This window comes from Canis lupus, chromosome 31 (genome assembly GCF_048164855.1).
Source record: "Canis lupus baileyi chromosome 31, mCanLup2.hap1, whole genome shotgun sequence".
NCBI classification, from domain to species: domain Eukaryota; kingdom Metazoa; phylum Chordata; class Mammalia; order Carnivora; family Canidae; genus Canis; species Canis lupus.
The window spans coordinates 32,905,741-32,931,833 of NC_132868.1; the positions used below are offsets into that span (position 1 = coordinate 32,905,741).

A 26,093-nucleotide genomic window follows, 5' to 3' on the forward strand; every position below is an offset into this window, starting at 1 on the left:
GAAGATCCTCTTCCCTACATGTATCATTCTCTTTGATCAGTGGATTAAACACTCTGAACCAGTTGAACTGTTGGCTGCTTCATTTCTTCATCCATATCTACACGGACAAGGATAGATGCACCTCCTTACAAAGGGAAAAAATATCCTTTAAGCAAAAATATTCAAGTGGCTATACTTATCTTCCAGGATAAGTATAAAAGCACTAAGCTGTGCTTTGAAAAAAATGTATGTTTATTATTAAATTTCAAGAAACATTTCTTCAAAAATATGTTTTATAAACCAATGACAAAAATATATTACCTCTATAACATTTATATATATATATATATATATTCCCTATTTTTAATACAATAAATCTGTCATTTAATGTTTTATACATTTGTTTAACCAATGAAAGATGGTTTTCCCAAGGAAGTATCACAAAAATTGGCTAAAGTTACATTTTTTCTTTCAGTTCATCAGCTGAAAATTCTTTATGAATATATTACTGATAGTTGTGTTAGTTCTGATTATAAGTTCAGTCTCAGACTAGCAGAAATATCTATAAAAGAATTGCCTTCCTTTTGGAAAATGTTTTTAAAGTTTATTTGAACAGCTGCCAGCTCTTTAATTGTTTTAAGTATATTGTCATAAAGTATAGGGCTTTGGGAATTTCTTGCAGGAAAGAAAGCTACTAATTTCTTAATAATATTAATCAGTTTGCCTTAAAAGAGTAGCACTAACTTCTAAGGAAGAAAATGAATTACCCAATAGACACTTTTTCTTTGTACTTCTTGTTCAGCAGTGGTGGAGTATAGTGCACAGGTAGTTTCAGGCGTCCAGCAACTGCTCACCTTTTTAAGAAACACTTTAAATTTGCAGGATAAAAGTGATACACAGATATCTGCAAGAAGGGAGGTGAAAGAACAAGGCCTCTTCACTTCTAGTCTAGCCTTGTAGGTTAAGAAGTTAAGAAGCTCAGCTTTGTTAGATGCTGTGTATACACAGTAAACTGAAACAGAATATTTGCTTAAAGTATTTCTGCAAACTCAACTTAAGTAAATTGCCCACTAGGATTATCCTTATCCTTAATGTATTTTTTTTTTTCATTCCTTTTTGAAAGACTTAAGGCCTTTTAGGTCACAAACTGTCAGCACACTCAATCAGATTCTTGTTTTTTATCTTAAATGTGTTTTCTAATAACTTGCCCTAATTTTATCTCTGTGCCTCTAAATAAAATTTTAGAACAGGCTATAGGAAAGGGGATAAAGTCATAAAACCAAAAAATTATAAAACTGGAAATGGCGTCAGAAATCTCGACCTTCAGAGCACAGATTTCTGTACCACTAGACAGCTACTTTCATCTTAAATACGATGAAAATTTTTTTAAGATTTTATTTATTTATTCATGAGAGACACAGAAGAGAGAGAGAGAGAGAGAGAGAGAGAGAGAGAGGCAGAGACACAGGCAGAGGAAGAAGCAGGCTCCATGCAGGGAGCCTGACATGGGACTCGATCCAGGGTCTCCAGGATCACACCCTGGACTGAAGGTGGAGCTAAACTGCTGAGACACTCGAGTTGCCCCAAATTTTGTTTAATCCACTACAGTAAATTTTATCTGATAAAGTTCCACTCATGTCAGTTATTTCACCTGAATTTTGGAATTATACTATGGATTATGAATTGGGAAAAAAATAAGATATAAAACATCAGAAAATTAAGGAAAAATTTGGAACAATCAATGCCTTAAAAGTAAAATGTTTCAATAATTTTGAGTTATAATGTAGAAGTATAACTACCAATGACCTAGTTTCCCCCCAATATTTAAAAACCATTTTTTTTAAAGTCCAGGCAGTCTGATTATGAATATACATGCCCCAAATCATGAACATTATTGTAGCACTACTTGTTCTAGGCCTTATTCCATAAAGCATTTACCAATGCCCTCAGTCATGAACATTATTGTAGCACTGCTTGTTCTAGGTCTTACTCCATAAAGCATTTACCATATAAATATTCTTAAAAGAGCATATGCAAGTTTTATTTGCTTTTGCATATTTTTAAAATATTTATTTATTTATTTTGGAGAGAGAGAATTTGTGTGGGGAGGGTGGGTAGAGGGGAAGCAGACTCCCCACAGGGAGCCAGCCCATGGGCAACCCCACACAGGTGCTCTATTTCCCTACTGCGAGATCATGACCTGAATGGAAATAAAGAGCCCACTACTCAACTGATTGAGCCATCCAGGTGTCCCTGCTTTTGCATATTTTCAAACTGATTTAAATCATTAATCCAAATTCACACCGCAGATTTTCACTCTTGATATTTACCTTTTTTCTTTGATACACAATTTGGATTTTCTGTGAGTACAAATAAAGCTTTCTGTTCTGCATGCTTTTATAGTTCAGATTACTAATATATAAAATAATGGATTTCTTTTTTGTTGATAACTGAATCATCAACTGCAGCAGCTAAGATAAATCATATATCCATCATTATATATAACATATATTTTAAATATATATTTATATATACTTAATATACATAATTTAATTTTTTAAAGATTTTATTTATTTATTCATGAGAGACCAGAGAGAGAGAGAGAAGAGAGAGAGAGAGAGAGAGGCAGAGACACAGGCAGAGGGAGAAGCAGGCTCCATGCAGGGAGCCTGACATGGGACTTGATCCCGGGTCTCCAGGATCCCAACCTGGGCTGAAGGCGGCGCTAAACCACTGAGCCACCCGGGCTGCCCCATAATTTAATTTTATATATAATTTTACATCATACACACACACACACACACACACACATATATATATATATATATATATATATATAGAGAGAGAGAGAGAGAGAGAGAGAGCACAGAGACACTGACGAACTTTGTTCTAGACCATCTTTTCAAGGATAGCTGGATAGCAGACAGCCTTGGAATATATAGTATGTTCTTCCAAATCAAAGAGTAGATGGTCTTTATAAAAGATTGCTCCATGAAGATATCTCATCTTCCTTTACCCAAAGAGAAGTGAGCTCAGTTTTTCCTATGTTGTCATATTTAATCTACAACTCTCTCAAGCAAATTCTAACCTGAATTATATCTTGTCGTAAATACACCTGTTGCTTTTGCACATTTTAAAGTCTTTACATTTAGACCTTAACAAAAGTTCGACCTAAATCTAGATAATCCGTCCTTCAGAACTTCAGAGTTTTAAATGGTCTTAGATACCAATGGGTTGAAATGATGAAAGAGTCCCTCATCGAACCTAGTGTTCTCCCATCAAATCTATGGCCATTTACCTCACCCAGTTTGAACAATTCAAAGGTATTTTATCAAGAGGTGGTTATTCTATTACACCAATAAAAAAAAGATTAATAAGAGGTAGGTACTCATAAATATTTATATACCTCTCTCACCTCTAACTCCCCTTTTCCGCCCTTAAAAAGGAAACCAAAATACCTAGAGAGATTGGGGTAGAGATTAAATAGCCAATGAGATTCTGGGCTGTTTACAGATACTGCTCAAGTCCCATCCTCTTGGAATTTTTGTTTTTGCTTCTATTTGGTGATAATGTCAGACTAGATTTGAAATAGATGTCATTCCCCGCCCCCCCCCCCGACTTTGCTGCTGCTTCTTTTTGATAAAAAAGAAACTCAGGACCTCAATATGTAATATTAATAAAAAGAAACCTATTTATTTTGGATAAAGTGGAAACAAATGTTCAGAACTCCTGAACTTTCTTTCTTTCTCTTTCTTTTTTTCTCCACTCCTTCAAAGCAGTCCCTATGGTAACTCCATTAAATCCTAGTCTTTGGTGAAAATAACTTGAAGTTCTAATCTGTGGGTTTCTTTTTAACTTTAAAAGACTTATACAAATATCAAAAGAAAGTCTTTTGGCTTCTCAAAATTCTTTTTCATTTTTAATGTTCTTTTTTTCTAATATAAAATATGAACTTTCTCTGAAGTTTGTAAACTTTTTTAAAAAAATTTGCATTAGTTATCCAAATTGTCATAGCAAAAATATTGGAAAATACTTGCTAGTATTTGGAATGTGTGCCTGTGATAATCTATATGTGCATGTGTGTACATATACATATATGTGTTTATATATTACATATATTTGTATAGGTGATTATATATTACATACTATATAAGTCAATGCACATTTTATATACATAAAATACCTAACCCCTTGGTGGCCAGTTACATACCAAGTGACTCAGCAATAAATTATTTCTCTCAAATCTCTAACATACTAATGTAGAGGCAGTTTTTTAAAAAAAAATTTAGAAAGCAACTTGCCACATAGTGACAAATTTAAAATGACTTCATTCTGAAACTGCCATTTGAACATACTTTCTGTAGGGTGAAAAAAAACACAATGTTGCAAGATTTTAAGTGTTTTGGCCTTTTCCAATTCTTAAAAATAGCCTTTAGATTCCCTTTTGACTTTTAAGAACTTACCAGGATGATCTTTTCCCCCAAAATTTTGTCTACTAAAAGGTCAAGAAAACTATGGAGATCACTTAAGAAGTTGTATAGGTTAGATACTTAATTTTAAGAGCTGTTATAAAGAACATGATCTATCTAAGATGAGGCATATTCCTCAATTTACAGAACATGAATTTTTTTCCAAAGTTATTTGAATATGCTGTGTTTTTGCAAGAATAATACAATTGTCATTAAAATTGGGATGGAAAGTTGAAAACTTCTTTATTAATTGTCAGCATTTTAAATTTATATATTGTGTCAAAGTGTAAAATAATTTAAATCCAATTATCTAATCTTTAAAATTGTGATCCATGAATAATTTTAAACATGACTAAAATGCTTCAGACTGTGATCCATCATACAGTGTATAAGTGTATATGTTCCAAAATCAATCAGTTTCATGGAAACTGGTTCTATACCTCTCCTCCTCTGGCCTTCTTTTCAGCACGTTTACAACAGGTTCAGCTACGCATTTAAATGGCCAGGACATTTCAAAATCTGCATTTTTCATTTCTTTATTTAATCAGCTGTAGCCAGAGAAACTAGACTGGTTTTCTCTGAGAGGTCCCTTTTTTTTTTTCCTCTTCTTTATTCTATGGTATTTTATAAACTCTGACTTTCTTAGACTAATATGTATTAATCACCTTTTACTCATAGCTTAAGTATTGCTTTTTCCAAAATGGCATTTATGGCTCCCAAATGATGCTTATTTATACACTCCAATAGTATCACACTTGCATTTAATTGCACAATGGCCATTTTTCATGTCACATTTTAAATTTTTTGAGCCATAGACTATATTTTTTTTCCACTGTACCCTCAGGGCCTAGAATTCAAAGCTGAGAATATAGTAAGTGCTGACAATGTCCATTGATTAAGTATATTGCCTATGTTTTTCTTTGTTGACCAGGACATGGATCTTCAGACACCTTTAGGATTTGCTCTCCATGTAGCTCCCTAAACACATTTTGCTTTATTTTTCTTCTTCTCTTGATGCTCCAATAAACTCCTTTCCAGAGTTCTCAGGTACTATGCAGACTATTACATGATGGATTGATGGAATTTATCAATACTCTCCCTATCATGGGCAGCCCAGGTGGCTCAGCGGTTTAGTGCCGCCTTCAGCACAGGGCGTGATCCCGGAGACCTGGGATCGAGTCCCACATCAGGCTCCCTGCATGGAGCCTGCTTCTCCCTCTGCTTGTGTCTCTGCCTCTCTCTCTCTGTGTGTCTCCCATGAGTAAATAAATAAAATCTTTTTTTAAAAAATACTCTATCTTGATCCATCTTTCTTCTCCTTCTATATTTTATTCCTGGATGACACATTCCTGATTTTACTGTAATCACTATACAGAGGTACTAAATTCTCACTAACACTATCTACACATGCATCCTCATATATGTCTAACAAGGGATTCAGACTACAAAAGGTCAAAACTGATTTTATGATGTCTCTCTCAAATCTACTCATCACATTCTGTACGTTATTAAATAATACTTCCATTCATTTAATTTCATGACCTAGAAATATCATGTGTCTTATCAATCTAGACTCCTTTTGACTTTATTCATTAATACATTTTGAATCTACTCATTTTTCTCTACTACTACTGACTTCAAACTAGAATGGGGCATTATACCATCCATATAACTATTTCCTATTATATCCATTGCTATTAGATAGACTGCGTCTGGCAAAATGGATCTGTGTGTGTTGGAATTTTAAAGTGAAATGATCTATTAATAGTTCAAAACAAAAAAATCAACCAAGTGATACTCAAGAAGAGAATGGCCAGAATGATGAACAATGGCTTATTGAAGGCATACAACTGAAAAGAAGACAGGCTTTTTAGGGCAAAAGATTAAGAATGTAAATGAATTATAGAATAATGAGTGTAAAATGATTGTTAACTGGCCCCAAATATGCCAATGGCTCCTTGCCTCAGACCCTGAAATGTGGAGGGGCAGGTGAGGAGTTATTAGGAGAGTTTTATTATCCATATATGATTCCAATTCAGGATGGCAAACTAAGCAAATAAAATTTTATCTTGTTTCTATTAAAATTCCATATAAATTATTAGAAAAAAACCCACAAAATTAAATCTACAACAGTAATGTTATAGTGTTGTTATTAAAATATCATTTTAAACAAGTTCGAAATATGAAGAGTGCATGCGTGATTGAAAAACAAGAAGAAACTCCTAAAATACAGGCAAGAAAAGGCTGATGTGAAGTTGGGAGTCTTTCACAATCCTGGAGAAGCATGGGGTCAGGAGATACTAAGAGAAATTGAAAGCAAGGCCACAGTTTGAGTGATTAATTGAAGATCCATAACAGAAACAACTGTATCTTTACTCCACTCCTCCCTCAGCACTGCTGTCTTCCTTTTGGTCTCCAGTCAAGTCTCTGAGGAAACTGAACAAACCACTGCAGGGGTGCAAAGACTTTAGCTTGAGCACTGCAAAGTGAAAGCTCTCCTCATTTTTATATTTTAGAAACTACAGTCTGCTCCTTGGCCACCTCCCCATAGATGATAAGCAAAAACCTGCTGGGGAAATTACTCTACAAATGGGTATTAAGCTTCTAGCTACTTACCCATTCAAAAACCATTGGGGATTGCTTCTCAGCCTTTTGGCTAAGGTCAAGCGCAAAAACCATCAGGGAATACATTAGCAAAAGGAATAAACTCCCACCTGCTACCATTTCAACAAGCCTATTTTTTTTCCATTTTAAGTATAATGTTGAAACAAGCATGAACAGGTATTTGGCATATACATTAAAAATGAAACACTAAAATGAACAAGGAAATAATTTGAGAATTTTTACAAAAGAAATTAGGATCCTAAGATAATTTTTATTTATTTTTTTAAAGATTTTATTTATTTATTCATGAGACAGAGAGAGAGAGGCGGAGAGAGAAAGAGGCAGAGACACAGGCAGAGGGAAGAGCAGGCTCCATGTAGGAAGCCCAACGTGGGACTTGGTCCCTGGTCTCCAGGATCACACCCTGGGCTGCAGGTGGCGCTAAACCACTGAGCCACTCAGGGCTGCCCTAATATAATTTTTAAAAGATGAAATTCATTAACAAAATATGGATACTCTGAAGAAAGAATAAGAATAGAATAAGAACGATCTGACATTAGTAATTTTGTTTTTAATATAAAGCACTGATTAGAACGGTTAGAAGACTGACTTCAAGAGTCTAGAATATAGCAAAAGACAAAGACATGGGATACACAAGAGAACAATAAGTTCTGTAGACACAACTTCCTAAAAGTTCATCAAAGAAAAACAGAACACTTAACATGAGAGGGAGAAGATATTACAGAAATAGTTAAAAACAAGTTCTTTTGACCTATGGAAGGAAACAAATTTTAAAGTTGAAACAATTCATTGAATATAGTGAATAAATAAAAATGAAACTGCTGTGGTATTACAGGAGCTGAAGGTTAAAAAACAATTCTAAAAGTTTTTAAAAGATCAAAACCTAAAGTTAACTAAGACAAAAAAGGAGGATTTACCACAAAAGAATACAATTTAGACTGACATCAGCCTTCTCAGAAAGAAATTATTTTCTGTCTAGAATTCTAAAAGATAAATTATGTCTCAAGGGTAGGATGATCTATACATATATTTAGAAATTCAAAAAGAAAGGAGCAAATGGAAGATGTAATCAAGAAAACAGTAGATCTAATACAGGATCATCGTGTATGAAAAAGCCATGTCAAGCTTAAATAGCGTTCCGAAGCAAGTCCGTTTAACACCTGATTCAGATTGGAGCAGAAAGCAAAAGGAGGAACATTTCAGTAAGAATATAGATCTTTTGATTCAGAGAATAAGATTAATGATGTTGATAAAATTGAGGCTATAAACAAGGCAATCTTCTATGAACAACATAAACAAGTAACAAAACAATTTAAAAATAAAATGACTTACAAACAAGATTAGAGGGCGCCTGGGTGGCTTAGTGAGTTAAGTGTCTGCCTTAGGCTCAGGCTGTGATCCTGAGGTTCTGGATCAAGCCTCACATGTGCATCCGGCTTCCTGCTCAGTGGGGAGCCTGCTTCTCCTTCTCTCTCTGCCGTTCTCCCACTTGTGCTTTCTGGCTCTGTCTCTCTGTTAAATAAATAAATAAAATCTATAAAAAAGAAAAGAAAGAAACAAGATTAGCAAGTATACAAAAGCATCATGGCAAAATGGGAAAAAAATAAAATGTACTATGGTTTTGCACAATTGACAGAACATAAAAGAGGCTAATCCATATAACATTGCACATTCTCTTTTGCTTTCAATCAGGATAATGGCCTTGGGTTTGGATGCAATAATTACATAGCAATAATTGTATAATTATTTTAATTTTTATAAGTGATCTACAGGAAAAAAATGTTCTATATTTAATTATGATTACTGTACAAGCGTTCAGTAACAGAGCAATGATAGAAACTTAAAAGGCAAAGTTATTTATGTCTATGAGACTTTTTATTAAAATATGAAAGTCAAAAAGATATGAACATCAATATGCACAGAAGCAATTACACAAAGCTAGACAGTGTGCATACTCTCAGTTGGAAGGTTCCATGGCTCTTGGAAGCCCTTAAAAGGCCTCAAATGACAATATTACCATCTGATCCCATCAAGTACTTTGAAAAGCTTTGCTTTGCCATTCTCAGGTTTTCATTTCCTATCTCCCTGGTCCATCCAGACTGTTCTGCAGATTCTCAACCTTTCTGCCTAAACCTCAGGTAAGTAAAAAATGCAAACTCAGCATATTCATGAATGCCTAGACTGAGACCAAGTGAATTTAAAATTCATTCCCAGACATCCCCAGATTTATGGTAGGACCGGTCTTGAGAACTGAATGTCTATATAGTTAATATTATCAATGTGAAATTAGTAATATAGTTAACTAAAACTGTGAAGGAGAAGTGGGAAGGGAAATCTAGGATGTTAATAGCCACATATCATGGGTAAGCAGGTCAAGAGATAGTGCTGAAGCTCATAACATACAGAAATTGCAATATATTATAAAGTGTTCAAAAAAAGGTAAAAGTAACAGGACAATGTAACTATTAAAAATATGGAAAGAGTAAAAGTTATGTAAGATAAACCTGCATCTATCCTATTGTTGAATCAATAATAGTATCTATGGTTAACAAAATCAGGAAAAAGATTCATAAACACACTATTTGGAGCTATACAAGGAGGTTCGCTGGGAACAGCAGAGTGAAGGATGGGATCTCTAAATTCTTCCAGACAGAACTATTTTTTCACCATGTTATGTCACTTCATCACTTTTTCAATAGTATTATGAAACAAAGACCTGAAAAATCAGTGGCACAAAGACAATAAGCACTCATTTCTTGCTAATATAGCTGCAATTCATCTAGTGTGACTCTACCCCAGGCTCTGGAACTGCTAGTGTGCTGGGATACATGCGTTTTATTCTTGAGGCCAAATTGCAGTCAGCTGCTAGCCGTGGCATTCTTCTTATTGAGATGGCAAAAGCTCAAGGGAACAATGCCAATCATTCAAGCACTTGGTGAACCTCTGTAAACGTCATGCCCACTAATATTCCATTGACCCAAACAAGATAAATGACCCAGGCTCATATGAAGAGGCTGGTAAATAAATACACTCTACTATGAGATTTTGGCAAGCGTGGGTACATGTAACTCTTAAGGGAGTGAAGAATTAGGACTAATAAATTCAATTTACCATACTTGTCCACAGATTAATGCTCTTTGAATTTTACATAAATGTAAGGAGGTATATCTTTTCATGCTACTCTCCTGACCAAAACCTTTTAATGCCTTTTATTTTCAAGTGAATAAAAAAATCCCCAAAGAATTAATATATCCTGACTTTCATGATGTAGCTTTTATATGTAAGTTCATTTTGGAGGACTCTGTCTCATTCACTAATCATATTGAGTTAGGGACAAACAGGACTAGGCAGGGCTAGGTAGGGGGTCACTGAAGCAGGCTCACAAAAATACCCAAAATGCTGAGGTGTAAGGAAACCAGGGATAGAAGAATAAGCCAGACCACCCTGCCCTAAAGTATAGGTGAGGAGAGTGTCTTGTTATAACAGTTATCTGTGATCAACAAAGAATAACCAGACCCCAAAGAAGAAGTAAGCCATTAGAGATGTTATCAGTAGTCCTTACTCAATGGTGATGTCAATAGATAATGTTAAAGGAATTTAGGTTCCCTGATTAGGCTTCCAATAAAAGACCAACCTACAAGCCCTCAGTGGCAACTCTGTTGGGACCCCTCACTTCTGAGAGCTTTCTCTGTAACTTTACTTAATAAACTTCTGTTCCTTTACTCACTCTCCTGTGTCCGCGAGATTCATTCTTCAACTCCATGAGACAAGAATCAAGCTCTCCCAAATCAATATTGGACTTCTTTTTAGTCTTCATATACTTTACCCATTTTTTCTTTACATGTATGCTCTTTCATTCTGCTCAGAATGACTTACACATGCTTTTTGCTAGTTAATTCTTAATCATTTTTTGAGTACTCTTTGGCTTTAGATTAATGATTCATTGTGATCTTGTTTTAGTTTTACCTTGTGTTTTTCATACAAAATGATCAGCTATCATGAAATTATTTGTACAGGGACTTTTCTCCTCTGATAAACTATTAGGTACATAAAGAAATGACCTTTCCTGTACAACACATCACTGGGATGAAATATATTGCCTGGCACATATTTATAGAATGGATGGATTTTTTAGTATACATAATCTGTCCATTTCCACCTAGACAAGTTCCATGAAAGAAGTGGAAGTTCCTTAAACATTTCCTTACAGATCTTTTGTTTAAGAAGGTAGGAAGATCTATCAATGTTTGATTTGTTTGTTCTATTGGTTATAGTTAATGTTTTTCATTCATGTATTAGCAGAACATTTATTAACTATTAAACACATCTTGTTGAAAATGCACTAACTTTACAAAGATATTAATGTTTATAGAGTGTTAAAAAACACAACATCAGTGTTGGTATGCTGAAATATGAACTGTTTGAAAAGTATAAGTAATTGTATTTAGTGTATCTGTTTATTTGTAACTATTATCCAAACAAATTAAATATGGTAGATGCAACTGTGTGCTGTTATTCCCTTCTATTCAACCTGAAATAAAAAAGTGCTGTGATGAGAGACAATGGAGTGCTTATATGGAATCAAAGAATTATAATCCAGGGAGGACAAATCCAGGCAGAAACCCAAATAGTGTCTTCTTATAGGGTGAAATCAAGGGTTTTTTTTTATAAGGGAAAGGAAGGGGGCAATTACATGAGTTGAAGGAAGGAAAAAAAAATTTCTATAAGTGTTAACAAGTGAGGCTACAATGAATTATAAATTGATTGACTCCTGATTTTATCTTCTGAAAGTCCACAAGCATCAGTCTTGTGATCAGGATGTCTGTTCAGCCATTAATTTCTCAAGTAATTGCTTAAAACAATTTCTCTTTTTATAAGTCCAAAGGTTTTGACCCAGTTCAAACAAAGGTAGGTAAAACAGTTTCTCAGCAATGGTCACTTAAGCTCCATTTTAAAATGTCTATAATAGTGTCAACTTTTTGCACAACACATAAAGTCAAAACAAACTCAATCGATTACATTCCACACCTCCCCACACATTCTTCACCATAATATATTCCCAAACTAGTGCCATGCAATATGATTTATTTATTTATTTGTTTGTTTGTTTATTTATGAGAGAGAGAGAGAGAGAGAGAGAGAGAGAGAGGCAGAGACACAGGAAGAGGGAGAAGCAGGCTCCATGCAGGGAGCCCAATGTGGGACTCCATCCCAGGACTCCAGGATCGCACCCTGGGCCAAAGGCAGGCGCTTAACCACTGAGCCACCCAGGGATCCCCCGCAATATGATTTATTTTTTACATTAAACATTATTATAAAACTAAATCAGAGTTAAACCATTTCTTTTCATTTTCTCATCCATTTAACAAGATTTGTTGAAGTACTGCTTATGTGGAGACTTTGTGAATGTGATTAGGGTAATAAACAAAATGGACAGAGGTTGTACCCATAGAAAGCTCTTATTCTAGTGGGGAGGAGTGGAGAGTGAGAGAGAACAGGAGGGAGGGAGGGAAAATATATACTATAATATTGCACAGCAATAATTACTATGAGAAAAATTAAGGTATATTTAGAGGGATGAGAATAATTTTCAATAGATGCCATAAGGAAATCTTCTCCAAGATGATATCAAACGAAGATATGAAGATAGGAGTGAGCTGTGTGAATAAGTGGGGGACAGCATCAGTAAAAATAATATTGAAAGTACATTATGAGAAGCTGAAGAAATAAACTTTGTGAATTGAGTTGAGATAGTCAGTAAAACAAATTACTAAAGTTTGAGTCAAAGTGACCATAAGCATTAATACACCCTTATAGTAGTGTGTTAATGGAAAAATAACAATCGATATGGGACTAAAAGACTCCAACTCTTGCAGGGTCCTCACTGGAATATGAAGTATCTGTCATTGTGATCCTCTCCTGTCTTATGTCGTAAGCAATAGAAAAGAAGATTTTCGGGATCCCTGGGTGGCGCAGCGGTTTGGCGCCTGCCTTTGGCCTAGGGCGCGATCCTGGAGACCCGGGATCGATTCCCACGTCGGGCTCCCGGTGCATGGAGCCTGCTTCTCTCTGCCTGTGTCTCTGCCTCTCTTTCTCTCTCTGTGACTATCATAAATAAATAAAAATTAAAAAAAAAGAAAAAAAAAAAGAAAAGATTTTCGAATGCTACTTGAAGTTGTTAACGACTAGTTAAGATTCCCAGGGAAAAAATATCCTAAAAAAAAAAAAAAAAAAAAAAAAAAAAAAAAAAAAAAAAAAAAAAAAAACTAAACCATGAGAGATTAGGTACTTGAAATTGAGTAACTGTGAAAACACTCCACTCTGACATCTAAACAAACCAGAAGAAGCCTTATTACAACTTCTATTATCCCCTGATATTCCCCCAACTGATTATACAACTATTCAATTCTTATCATCACCAAATCTATGAGTACTTATGAAGATGGCTCAGTAATTTGACGATTTACATCATAATTATTTATATTTGTTTTGTATTAGAGGATAATTCTGTCACTGATCAATTCAGTATATTTATAGATATGTTTCAAATGAAGAGATTAGAGATTCAAGCTAGGAAGAGAGAGAGACTATTAAGAGATATAAAAATATTTATGAGAAAGAAATTGAGGTAAGCTGAGGATTAAAATTGAGTAGCTGTACATACATACATTGTGAATGAATACAAAGAGCCTACTTAGAGGAAAGAAATTCTACTAGGTATTTACTGAATTTAAAATGTGATTGAAATGAAATTAGGCAACTAATAAACTAAATGAAGACAGAGGAAAATAAGCATATAACAGCAGTATCTAAAATATAATTAAGATAAAGATTATATGGTGTTTCTTGTTTAGGATGATAGACATGTATTCATCCACATTATGTTAAATATAACATTAAAATGATGGCAATTTAATAAAAGGGTAAAAGTTGCAACAATGAAAAGAACTGAAAGAGTCCATCAGAGAATGAAATATTTCAAAAGCATTTTGTAAGATGAAAGGCTAACATGAAAGACCGGGATGAGTAAACTTTGAAACAAAAACAAGGAAGTAAAAATCTATGTGAAAAGCAGCTCCTTTGCCCTGTAGAAACTGTGGAAGCCTATAAATTAAAAAACCTCTAAAGCTAACAAGATGCTAGGAGTGAAATGTGAGTCTGAAATGGCAATTAAAGATCAACAAATGAAGCATCCCCTCGATCTCCACAACCATAGACACACATAATAGCATCACAAGATGAATGCTCATTCACTGAGCTTCATTTCTACAGAAGTAGAATAAACTTTGAGAAAAAAATTGCGCAGATAATGCAGGTATTAGTTATCCAGGGCACAGGTCTCCCAATTTACCTATTTATTTATGGGCACTAAGCCAGATAATTACTTTTCCAATTTATTGAAAAAAATCAGATGTGTAGATACAAATAACTATACTAGTTTCATTGGAAATTATAATAAGAAAACCAAGAATCACAAGACAACTGAGGAAGGCATGCAACACGAAGAGGAAAAAAGCAAAAGAAACACAGAAGAATTTACTTCTTAGGAAATATAAATTATTCAAAGAATATGGGAAAATAATAAACTGATGAAAAAATCTCTGGTTATCACTCCAGATTTTTTGTTTGTTTTGATATTACATCAATTACCTAAGTTTCTAGGAAAAAAAAAAAAGTTTCTAGGAAAAAGTTTCTAGGAAAATGTCTTGGAAGGATACCTGGGTGGCTCCGTGGTTGAGCATCTGCCTTCAGCTCAGGTCGTGATCCTGGGGTCCTGGGATTGAGCCCCACTTCAGGCTCCCCGCAGGGAGCCTGCTTCTCCCTCTGCCTATGTCTCTCATGAATAAATAAATAAATAAAATCTTAAAAAAATGTCTTGGCAAATGAAAAAACATTATTTCAACAAATGGTACTGGAACAACTGGATATGTGTAAAAAAAGAATCTGGACCAGATCTTATACCCCTCACAAAACTGAACTCAAAGTGGATCATAGACCTAAATGTAAAATGTAAATGATAAAAGCATAGAAAATATCACAAGAAAAAAATCTAGGTGATCTTGAATATGGCAGCACATTTTTTGGTACAACACCAAAGACACAATCTATGAAAGAAATAATTAATTACTTAGCAGGACTTCATTAAAATGAAAAACTTCTGCTTTGTGACAATGTCCAGAGAATTAGAAGACATGCAACAGAGTAGGAGAAAATATTTTTAGAAGATACATCTGTGAAAAATGCCATTGGAATTTTGATAGAGATTACATTAAATCTACAGAAAACTTTGGATAGTATGGGCATTTTAACAATATTCATTTTTCCAATCCATGAATATCCATGGGATAACTTTCCATTTCTCTATGTCTTTTTCAATTTCTTTCAATAAAGTCTTACAGTTTTCATTGTACAAATCTTTCAGTTCCTTGGTCAAATTTATTACCAAGTAATTTAATATTTTTGATATTACTGAGAATGGGAGAGTTTTTTTTATTTTCTTTTTGGACATTTTCTTCTTGTGTACAGAGATGTGACTAATTTCTCTATGCTGATTTTATATCATGCAACTTTACTGAATTTGTTGATTAGTTCCAATAATTCTTTGGTCGAGTTCAGGATTTTTTATATATTGGATCATATCATCTGCAAATAATGACAATTTTACTTCTTTCTTTCCAATTTGAATATTTTTATTTCTTGGTCATGCCTAACTGCTCTAGTGAGGACTTTCAGTACAGTGTTGCATCAAAGTGATGAGAGTGCCCAACTTGTCTTGTTCCTGATCTTAGAGAAAAAAACTTTCAATCTTTCACAGTTGAGAACGATGTTAGCTGTGAGTTTGTCATAAATGGCCTTTATTATGTTGAGGTATGTAACTTCTATATCGAAGCTGTTGAGAATTATTATCAGAAAAAATGTTGATTTTTTTCAAATACATTTTCTACATCTATTGAGATGATTATATGACTTCTATCTTTCATTCTATCAATGCATTGTATTACATTTACTAATTTATATATGTTGAACCACTCTTGCATCCCAAGGATAAATCCTACTTGGTCATATTGTATTATTTTATTATTTATTATTGAATACATTTTGCTATTTTTTTTGAAAATTTTTGCATTGATAATTCAGCAGGGATATTAATCTTTGGTTTCTTTCTTACAGAAATAGAAAAATCCTAAAATTTGTATGGAGCTACAAAAGACTCTACATATGGCCAAAGTAATCTTGAGAAAGAACAAAGTTGAGGGCACTATCCTTCCTATTTCAAACTCAACTACAAGGCAATATTAATTTTAAAAGTATGATAATGTTATAAAATTAGACACATAGACAAATGGGAAAGAAATAAATCCTCACATATATGGTCAACTAATATTTGTCAAAGAAGTCAGAACACTCAATAGGGAAAAGATAGTCACTTCAACAAATGGTGTTGGGAAAACTGGATAACCAAGTTCGGAAAGCTGAATTTGGAACTTTGTCTCACACCACCCACAAAAATTAACTTGAAGTGGACTAAAGAAATAAACATAAGACCTGATATCATAAAACTTCTAAAGGAGAAACATAGAGATGATGTACTTGACAGTGGTTTTGGCAATGGTTTTTTGAATATGACACCTAAAGCACAAGCAACAAAAGGAAAAATCAACAAATGGAGCTATATCAAATTAAAGAGCTTCTGCACAACTAAGAAAACAATCAGAATGAAAAGGCAATGTACACTATGGGAGAAAATATTTTCAAATATTTTATATATATATATACACACAAACAGAAATATATATATATTATATAAAATATGCATAAGTGTATAATATATAAATATTTATAAATAAAAATTGATATATACATGCACAAATACACACACAAAGAACTCATACAACTCAATGACAAAAAATACGAATAATCCAATTAAAAAACAGGATGAGGAACTGAATAGAGATTTTTCCAAAGAAGACATCCAAATGACCAGCAAGCACATGAAAAGATGCTCACTATCACTTTAATCACCAGGAAAATGCAAATCAAAAGCAGAAGGATGTATCAATTCACATCCATTAGAATGGCTATCACCAAAATGACAAGAGATAAGTGTTGGTGAAGATGTGGAGAAAAGGGAAACGTTTTGCATTATTAGTCAGAATGTCAATTGGTTCTGCCACTATAAAAAACAGTATGAAGGTTCCTCAAACAATTAAAAACAAAACTACCATAGGATCCAGTAATCCTACCTTTGGGTATATATACAAAGGAAATTAAAACAATCTATCAAAAAGGCATCTGCACCCCTATGTTTATTGCAGTATTATACAAAATATTTAAGATACAGACACAAATTAGGTGTCCATCAATGGATGAATAAAGAATATGTGGTACACATACACACACAGAGAAGAATATTATTCAGCATAAGAAAAAAAGGAAATCTTGCTATTTGCAACAATATGGATGGACTTCAAAGGCATTATGCTAAGTGAGAAAAGTAATCAGAGAAAGACATACTGTATAATACCACTTATATGTGGAATCTAAGAAAGCTGAACTAACAGATAGTAGAATGGTGATTACCCGGGCCTGGCAGAGTGAGGAAATTGAGGAAATGTTACAAGATCCAGACTTATGACTAGTGCATGAATAAACTCTGGAGATGTAATACACAGCATGGTGACTACAGTCAACAATACTATACTATAAACTTCAAAGTTGCTAAGAGACTAAATACTAATTGTTTTCATCACAAAGAAGAAATGATCGTTATGTGATGTGACAGGTGTGTTAGCTAAAGCTACAGCTAGAACCATACTGCAACATAGAAATGTATCAAACATGTTGTACACCTTAAATCTACACAATGCTATATGTCAATTATATCTTTAAAAATGTACATGATAAATGTTATTTAAAATCTACAAAGAACTCTTAAAACTCCATAATAAAACTTGATTAAAAAATTGGCCAAAGACATTGAAGTACCTTATCAAAGAAAATGCACAGGTGGCAAGTAAGCAGATCAATAGATGCTCCACCTTATATGTCAACAAAGAAATGGGAATTAAAACAATAATGAAATACCAGTAAAAACCTATTAGGATGGCCAAAATCCAGAACACTGACACTACACCAAATGCTGGAAAGGATATGCAAGAAACTCTTATTCATTCCTGGTAGGAATGCAAAATGATATAGCCACTTTGGAAAACAGCTTGGTTCTTCCTTACAAAACTAAACATACTATTGCCATATGACCAAGTACATGCACAAGTTGGTATTTATACAAAGGAGTTGAACACATTCCCATACAAAAAAACTTGCACATGGATGTTTAGAGCCAAAATTTGGAAATGACCAAGATCTCCTCAGTAAGTGAACTAAAAAATAAGCCGTGACACATCCAGACAATGGAATACTATTCACCGATAAAAATAAATGAGCTATCAAACCATGAAAATACATTGTATTACCTGAAATACTCACTACAAAGTGAAAGAGGCCAGTATTTTAGGTATATATAAAGTCCATTGTATAGATGAAAGAGTTTAAGACAAGAATAATAATTTTGCAATATATACAAATATCAAATCATTAGGTTGTACACTGAAGCTAATATAATGTTATATGTCAATCATGCCACAACAAGAAGACAAGAAATGAAAGTGTCTCCTTTTTTCATTTTTATACATGTATTACTTTAACTTTAAACAAATTTTAAAAAATATATTAAAATGTTTCAAGTAAGATCGAACGTAGCTAAGGAGTCCAAACTTGATAGTCATATAAATAAATACATTTTCATATGCCTACATTATTTGCATGTATTTTTTGTCATTAAACTTGAAGTTTTGGCTTCATTTGAGCTATTATGATCACTTCAAGCAAAAAAAAAAAATGGATCAATTGAATTAATGATAAAGTAGCTACATGGTTGTCAACTTGGTTGAGACCAAATGATTGACTCTATGTGGCACTCAAGCCTTCTAAAATACCTTATTATGAATAATCTTTTATATAGCCTTGAATAATTCACATAGTAAACAACGGTAAAAGGAAACTGAAAAAAGTCACAAAGCATTTAGATATGGTGGAGGAAAAAAAAAAACCAATAAGCCATCTGACCTGAGTATAATATTTTATTTCCAGAAAAATTATACTGTAAATGAATCATGTTCTGAAAATTTGTCAAATATATTTTAAATGTTGTTGTATTTACTTATTTTCCTGAGTTCTGTGTCAAAACAGGTATCTGAAACTTATTAAAATTCACTTTGTGGTGAAAATTATAAAGTTTACTACATTTTAATATTAAACCACTCAGTTTTAGAAAATGAAGTATTTTTCCCAATGTTCAGAAACAATTACTTTTTATGAGTTGACACAGTTTTTGATTGAGTCTGTCAGAAGAACTTGTATAGTTCTCTTGCTATAATAAATGGAATATTCAGGGTTCTAATTTCCATAAAAATAGATTTTAGAAAATAACAATTCTGGGATTTATTAGATTTTCCAGCAAAGCATTGTAATTATCTCATACATCAACCATAACTAGTGCTTATTACAAGTGCCAGTTGTAATCATTTGCTGATTTTGTTGATGTTCAAAGAATACCAAAGATGTATTTGCAGTTTACCTTAAAATGAGTTACCTAAGTTTTCTTTAAATTTTTTGATAAATGGCAAATATGATAGTTTTCTATCAGAGTTTACATCATTGCATGAAAGGTTAATTAATTATTTTTTTCTTTTGATCCTAAAAGGGCATTAGGTATCTAATACTTGGGTTGTGAAATTCCGAATCTCTGTCCTGTTTTGCTTCACATCCTTTGATTTTTCTGGCTGTGCACTAGACTGTTCCTCAAATTATCTGAACTGAATACTTGAGTGTAGCTTTCATCGTGCCAATGAGAAAGCTTGGATCCATGGAGAAATAGAAATGACTTCTTGAATAAGATGAAATATTTAATAAGTGGAATGAACTAATTCTTTTTAAAAAAGGCCCAAATATAGTTTCATGCACCCCCTCCTGCTCACCAAGTTTTAAGAATTCAAAAACAAAAGCTACCATATCTTCACTCTGCATATTCTTTAAATTCAAGTGTGACATGCTCTGTTCCAGTGATACGTAAGTTAAAAATTTGTGAAAGATGAATGGAAAAATTATGCGTTAAACATCTTATTTTGATGACTACGATGATTTTTTTAATATTTTTCACATTATATTTTTATTTTCAATGAAATCATGCTATGTGATTCTGGACTGATAAATTATTAATAAATAGGTGACTAAAATTTCTATGTTTCTATAAAATTCACAACATGATTTCCAGAGAAGTTATTGATATAAACAAGGGTTCCTAAGGCATAATTAGGCATAATTAGTTTTAAGCAATATTAGAGGTTTTGACAACTAAGGGTCAAAATAAAAGTATTGCTGATATGTGTTTTCCTTGCAGATTCTTGCAGATTCACAACAAATAGTAGGTCATAAAAGGATCTGAGATACCCTATAGTAGAGTATGGCTTACATTATAGTGGCAATCATTTGAAAAATAAGCATAAGAGGGATCCCTGGGTGGCTCAGTGGTTTAGTGCCTGCCTTTGGCCCAGGGTGTGACCCTGAAGTCCCAGGTTCAAGTCCCACATCAGGCTCCAAACATGGAACCTGTTTCTCCCTTTGCCTATGTCTCTGCCTCTCTCTCTCTCTGTCTCTCTCATGAATAAATAAAATCTTTAAAAAAATAAACGTAAGAACTAGTTTAGGAATACAATTTTTAAAGATTACCTATTAACACTACTTAGAACAATTTTTTTCTTAGCACTAACTGTAGCTAAGTGGGAATTAAGTATAAGGTAGTACAAAAACCTATGGTGTTTCTTCTCTATCATCAAAGATCTGATATCAATTTTAAATGTGTGATTTAACAGCATAACACATAGCTAAAATTCTGACATACACAAGCCATTCTTGGTCTATGGTTTCTGATACAATATAACATTGAACCAATTTTGTTATCACAACTTTGTGAGTGACTGAGATAAATAAATTTGTACTTCCAGTAAACTTTGGGGCTCCATCATTTATTTAATACATTAACAAGTGTGATTAAGTCTATACCCTGTCCTGCACTATAAATACATAACTGCTAGTTATAACTCAGTATCTCTTGATGGCACAGATAAAAATCTATCCTATTTTAGAATTCAGTATTTTAGAATATCCTTAAATATTTTACTAAAGGTTATATTTAACAATTCTCAATCTGGGAGAAAAATCCTTGACCTGTCACTTCTTTCATTCCCTCTTTTTCCTATCTCTTCCTGTATTCCACATTATCAAAACAGCAAATCATACACTGTACCACTTGATGACAAGTTATATTTAACAGTCCAAAATGCATATGAAGTAGGTATTTATTTCAACCCCCAGTTGATCTCCTTCTAATTTTGTTATACAGAGTAACACTGCATTACATTATAGGTGATCTTACTTTGTATATGAATTCTATTCTGCGCTGATGAATTTTCTGGTGCACAGATAATGTAATAATATAATCCTCTGGTTTATTTTATACCATTTTTTAAACAAATATGCACCAACTATGAGGATATACTTTGTGGGCAGTGCATTAGATTAAAAGTTTTAGTAAAATTTTGATTGTGTTTTAGGTGGTGAAATTGTTTTAACATTTTATTTTTCTAGAATTAGGACATGACCATGTCCCTAGCAGATTTTTAAGAACACATGAATTTAAGATTGATAAAATATAGTTGATTGTTAAACTCTTTGAAAACTCACAATAAAAAGACTGCCCTTACAACAAGGTTTTATGGATTATTGAACAGAAGGCAGATACCCAAAACCTGATGTGTGCCTGGATGAGACGATTTTATGGAAATTGTATTCTTATCAAAAAAGATTAAAATTTTTCAGAAAATCTCATAGGTAATTATCCAGGCAGCTTTTGCCATGTGATTGATTGCTTTTGAAACACATTAGAACCCCTTGAGCAGAAGCAGAGTTAAAAGCTTAAGTCTAGACATGAGGTCATCATTCTTCATTATCACATTCTATGGAAAGAAAAAGTGATACCCTGGTGATTAAAATATACCTTCTTATTTTTTTTAATATACCTTCTTATTGATAGAGTTTTCCACTGAAAACTTAAGTTATTTTTGCTTGAATCCACTGTTTCCCACATCTGAGGATTCATGTCTTTAGCCCAAGTTGGAAAATCATGTGTTGTTATTCTCTTCAATTCTCTCTACTCATGACTTCTAGAATCCTATTAGATTGGTATTGGCCCTTTGTAAAGCTTTGAAAGCTTATGTTGTCTTACCTCCAGAATCAACATGAATAAATTGTTTTGTCTCATTTCACAGAAGCCAGGTCTATTGTACCTTTGCCAAGATGTAAAAGGCCTGAGCCTGGCAATTATGGCAAATTAGCAGCTGTAGAAACAGTAAAGCCTCACTTACGAAGCATGTTGCTATTTGGAATAGTGTATGAATCAGTTGGGACTTTTGTTTGCAGGTAACCAGAAAACTAACTTCCAACTTAAACTGAAGGAAAAACAAATTTATTTTATAGGTTACATATTCCACAATGGGTCCTTGCCATTTGAGCGTCTGTTCCTTTCCATTCTTCCTCTTTCCACTTTCAGATACAACCCTTTCTTCAAAATTCCATATACCATCAGGTCTGACATCTACATCTTTTGACTTTATTCACTTACATGAACATGATGAAAATGGCTGCTAGCAGGTAGCAAGATACTCCCAGGCCCCAAAATAACAACAAAAATAATGGAAGAGGGAAGAATTTTTGTTTTGTTTTATTTTGTTTTCTTCTGACAGGCTTTTACACTTGTCCAGGATCCATTCTGATTGAAACATTTTAACGGTAATGTTTCAACTGATATGAATCAATGTGGCCAGAATTATCAAACTGCATTGTTTAGACAAGGATGTGTCTCATGGTGGACTGTTTGTGCTCTTTGACCTAAGGCAGGGTCACCTGTCTCAAAATTGGAGTCATAGGGATAGTAAATAATATACATGTACCCCAAATGGGCAAGATACAGTTCCTAAAAGACATTTCAAACACTCTTACTAGTAGAAAATGGAATGGTTATCAGATAAGCAAAATCAGCATATGTTAACTTAGTAAGATGTCAAGGTAATCTACCAGAAACCAAATTTCACAAGTATTTACATAATTAGAAGAAGAGGATATGTATGATACATATATATTAACAGGATTCAAAATTACCAAAACTTGAAGTTAATAGATTTATTAGATGTTAAGTTATAATGTACGCTTACAATAGATTTTATTAATGCTTTCTAAATACTCAGTTTTCTTCCTGTTGTGCGCTTCCTCTCTGAAGCAAAAATATATATCTTTGCCCTGGAGATCTCAGGGTTGACTTGTCTTGGACAATTAAATGTTAATACAAGTGCCATATGTCACTTCTTGGCAGAAGCTTTAAAGCCATTGTATGATTTCCCATGTCTTTTTTCACTCACTCACAATAACTGAATGTACTCAGAGGCTGAGGAGTGAAATGAAATAAAGATGCAGTGGAGCAAGATGAAGATAGACATATTGTTTGAGTAAAAAAGTAAACATTTGTTGATATAAACTACTAAAAGTTTGAGGTTATTGTTGTAGTATTATAGTATAAATCCTGAGTGATACGATTTTTTTTTAATCTTAAAAGTGTTTATCAGGAACTTTAATGGTCAAAATAAGCAAAAATGCAAACTTATTAACCTGCCATAGAGTATTTAAGGTGCTCTATTATCAATTTTGGAAGATGGAAAATTAACATAATTTAACTATAGATCATTAGAAAACTAAGAAAATAAACATCACCTGTGTCCCCCACTATTAAATTATCTGAGAATGCTATTGTGAATATCTTTTGAAGACAGGTTGCATTATCTTGAAACCAAAAATAATATCACACCTCTTCCTTTTGGATACATGAGCATTATGCAGGCTTCCACCCTGCCTGACTATGGAAGATTATTTTATTCCATTAACCTTGAGAAAACTCAAGGAATGCTTATGCTTAGATATTCCACAAATTAGTCCTTGCCATGTCTTCTATTCTTTCCCTCCTTAAATTATTAATCTAGTTCACTCAGGTAGCTGCTGCTCCCCTCGAGTTTTTATAGCAAGCATGAAAAAAGGCCCATCACCTAATACTCTACTATACAGCTAAGACAAGACTATTTCATGTGGGAAAGTTCTTGAAAACTTGGAGGATAAAAGAGAAACTTTTAAAAAGCAATTTAAAGCATTCCACTAGCTATGGTTATTACCAAAGAATTTTCACCCCAGTCACTCTTCATTCAACGGCGGCTTTAATTTCGCCTAATGAAATACTCAAATATAAACAGTTTTCTATATGCTGAGGCCCAAAAGGTTCTTTCCCAAAGAATCACTAAGAACAAAACTGTATATTTACAAGCTTAATATTTCTTTCTTTCAAACTTTGATGGACTACATTTTTACAATGTATCCAAGAATCTGGTCTTTTTAAAAAAAGTTTATTTATTCATGAGACACAGAGAGAGAGGCAGAGACATAGGCATAGGGAGAAGCTGCTGAGCAGGGAGCCTGATGAGGAGGCTTGATCCAAGGACCCCAGGATCATGACCTGAGACCAAGGTAGATGCTTAACTGACCAAGCCACACGGGTGCTCCAAAATTTTCTTTCCTAATGATATAACATGCTGAAGTACTTAGAAGAAAATATATTGGTGTTTGCAAAATTACCTAGAAAGGCATCCCAAACCAAGATGAATAGAGTTATATATGAATTGCCAAATATGTAATAAAGCAAATATAGTGAAATATTAGTATAATCTAGGAAGAACGGATGCAGGTGTTCACTGTAAACTATTTGATTGTTTCTGTATATATGAAATTCTTCCCAAAAATGGGGTAATTTCTCAAAATCGTCACCTCTTTCATGAGTTTTAAGAATCCATTTGGTTTGTAAAACACAAACAAATCATATCTTTGATGGCTGACTTCTGAGTATTTCTTCTCCTGAGGCAGCATATGCCTTTGACTACATAGGCAAAAGTGATAATGTGATAAGAAAATGTGTGAGAAGTAATAGAGTAGACTCTTGGTTAGTATTCTAAACTGTATTGAGATATACGTATGAATTTATTTACGCACATATCCTATAGATTATACTTGATTTTTTTAATGTAAGCAAACTACATTATGAACACCTTAGATTCTTGTTTCTTTCTTTATCCACCAAGCTCTACATTATGGAAATCTGTTCATATTTTGAAATTCATTAGAGTGTACGGTATTTCTTTTCTATAGAACATTTTGTGATTTGAATATTTCAAAATTTATTTTGATACTGCTGTTTTTATGTGCAATTTCCAAATATCTTCCATAAATAACAATAAAAGATAAAAAATAAAAAAGGATATTTATGAGATTACTCTCAAATTATTCCAGGAAGTGAAATTATTGAATGAAATAACATGGATCTGTTTAAGAGTTTTGTTATGTATTGCAACACTGCTCTCCAAATGATTATATACATATCCTCCTACAAAAGGTAGGCATGTCCATTTTAGCACATTTCTTCAACAACATAAATGACATATTTACCTATCAAATTCATAGACAAAATAATTTTTATACAAATTACTCTGATTATTAGCAGAGTTAAGCAATTAAACAATGTGTCATATATTTATATTTGTATGTATAGTTTGCAGATTTTCTATTCATGTACATTGCCCACTTTTTAATAATCCTATAACTAATCTGTAAAAGCACTTTATATAGTAAGTATTCACTGGATTTTAGCCCACTGAAATATATTATAAATATACCTCCTAAATTAGTTGTTTATCTTTTAATTGTGCTATTCTGAGGACTATAGAATCTGTTAACTTATAACTATATAAATCTTTCAAATTTATATTTATATTTTTTCTTAGCATTTATGCTCAGCAAGACCTTTTGCATGCT

The 26,093-nt window shown here is 33.2% G+C and overlaps 1 long non-coding RNA gene across 5 annotated transcripts in view; it reads right to left on the reverse strand.

Annotated features, from left to right (window-relative positions):
* LOC140622260 (uncharacterized) overlaps nucleotides 1-26,093 on the reverse strand; it is a 279,983-nt gene that overhangs the window by 61,842 nt on the left and 192,048 nt on the right. For all 5 annotated transcript variants that reach the window (XR_012022015.1, XR_012022016.1, XR_012022014.1 and 2 more), the window contains one exon: nucleotides 8,406-8,607. This is a non-coding gene — a long non-coding RNA (uncharacterized lncRNA). The remainder of the gene's footprint in view (nucleotides 1-8,405; nucleotides 8,608-26,093) is intronic.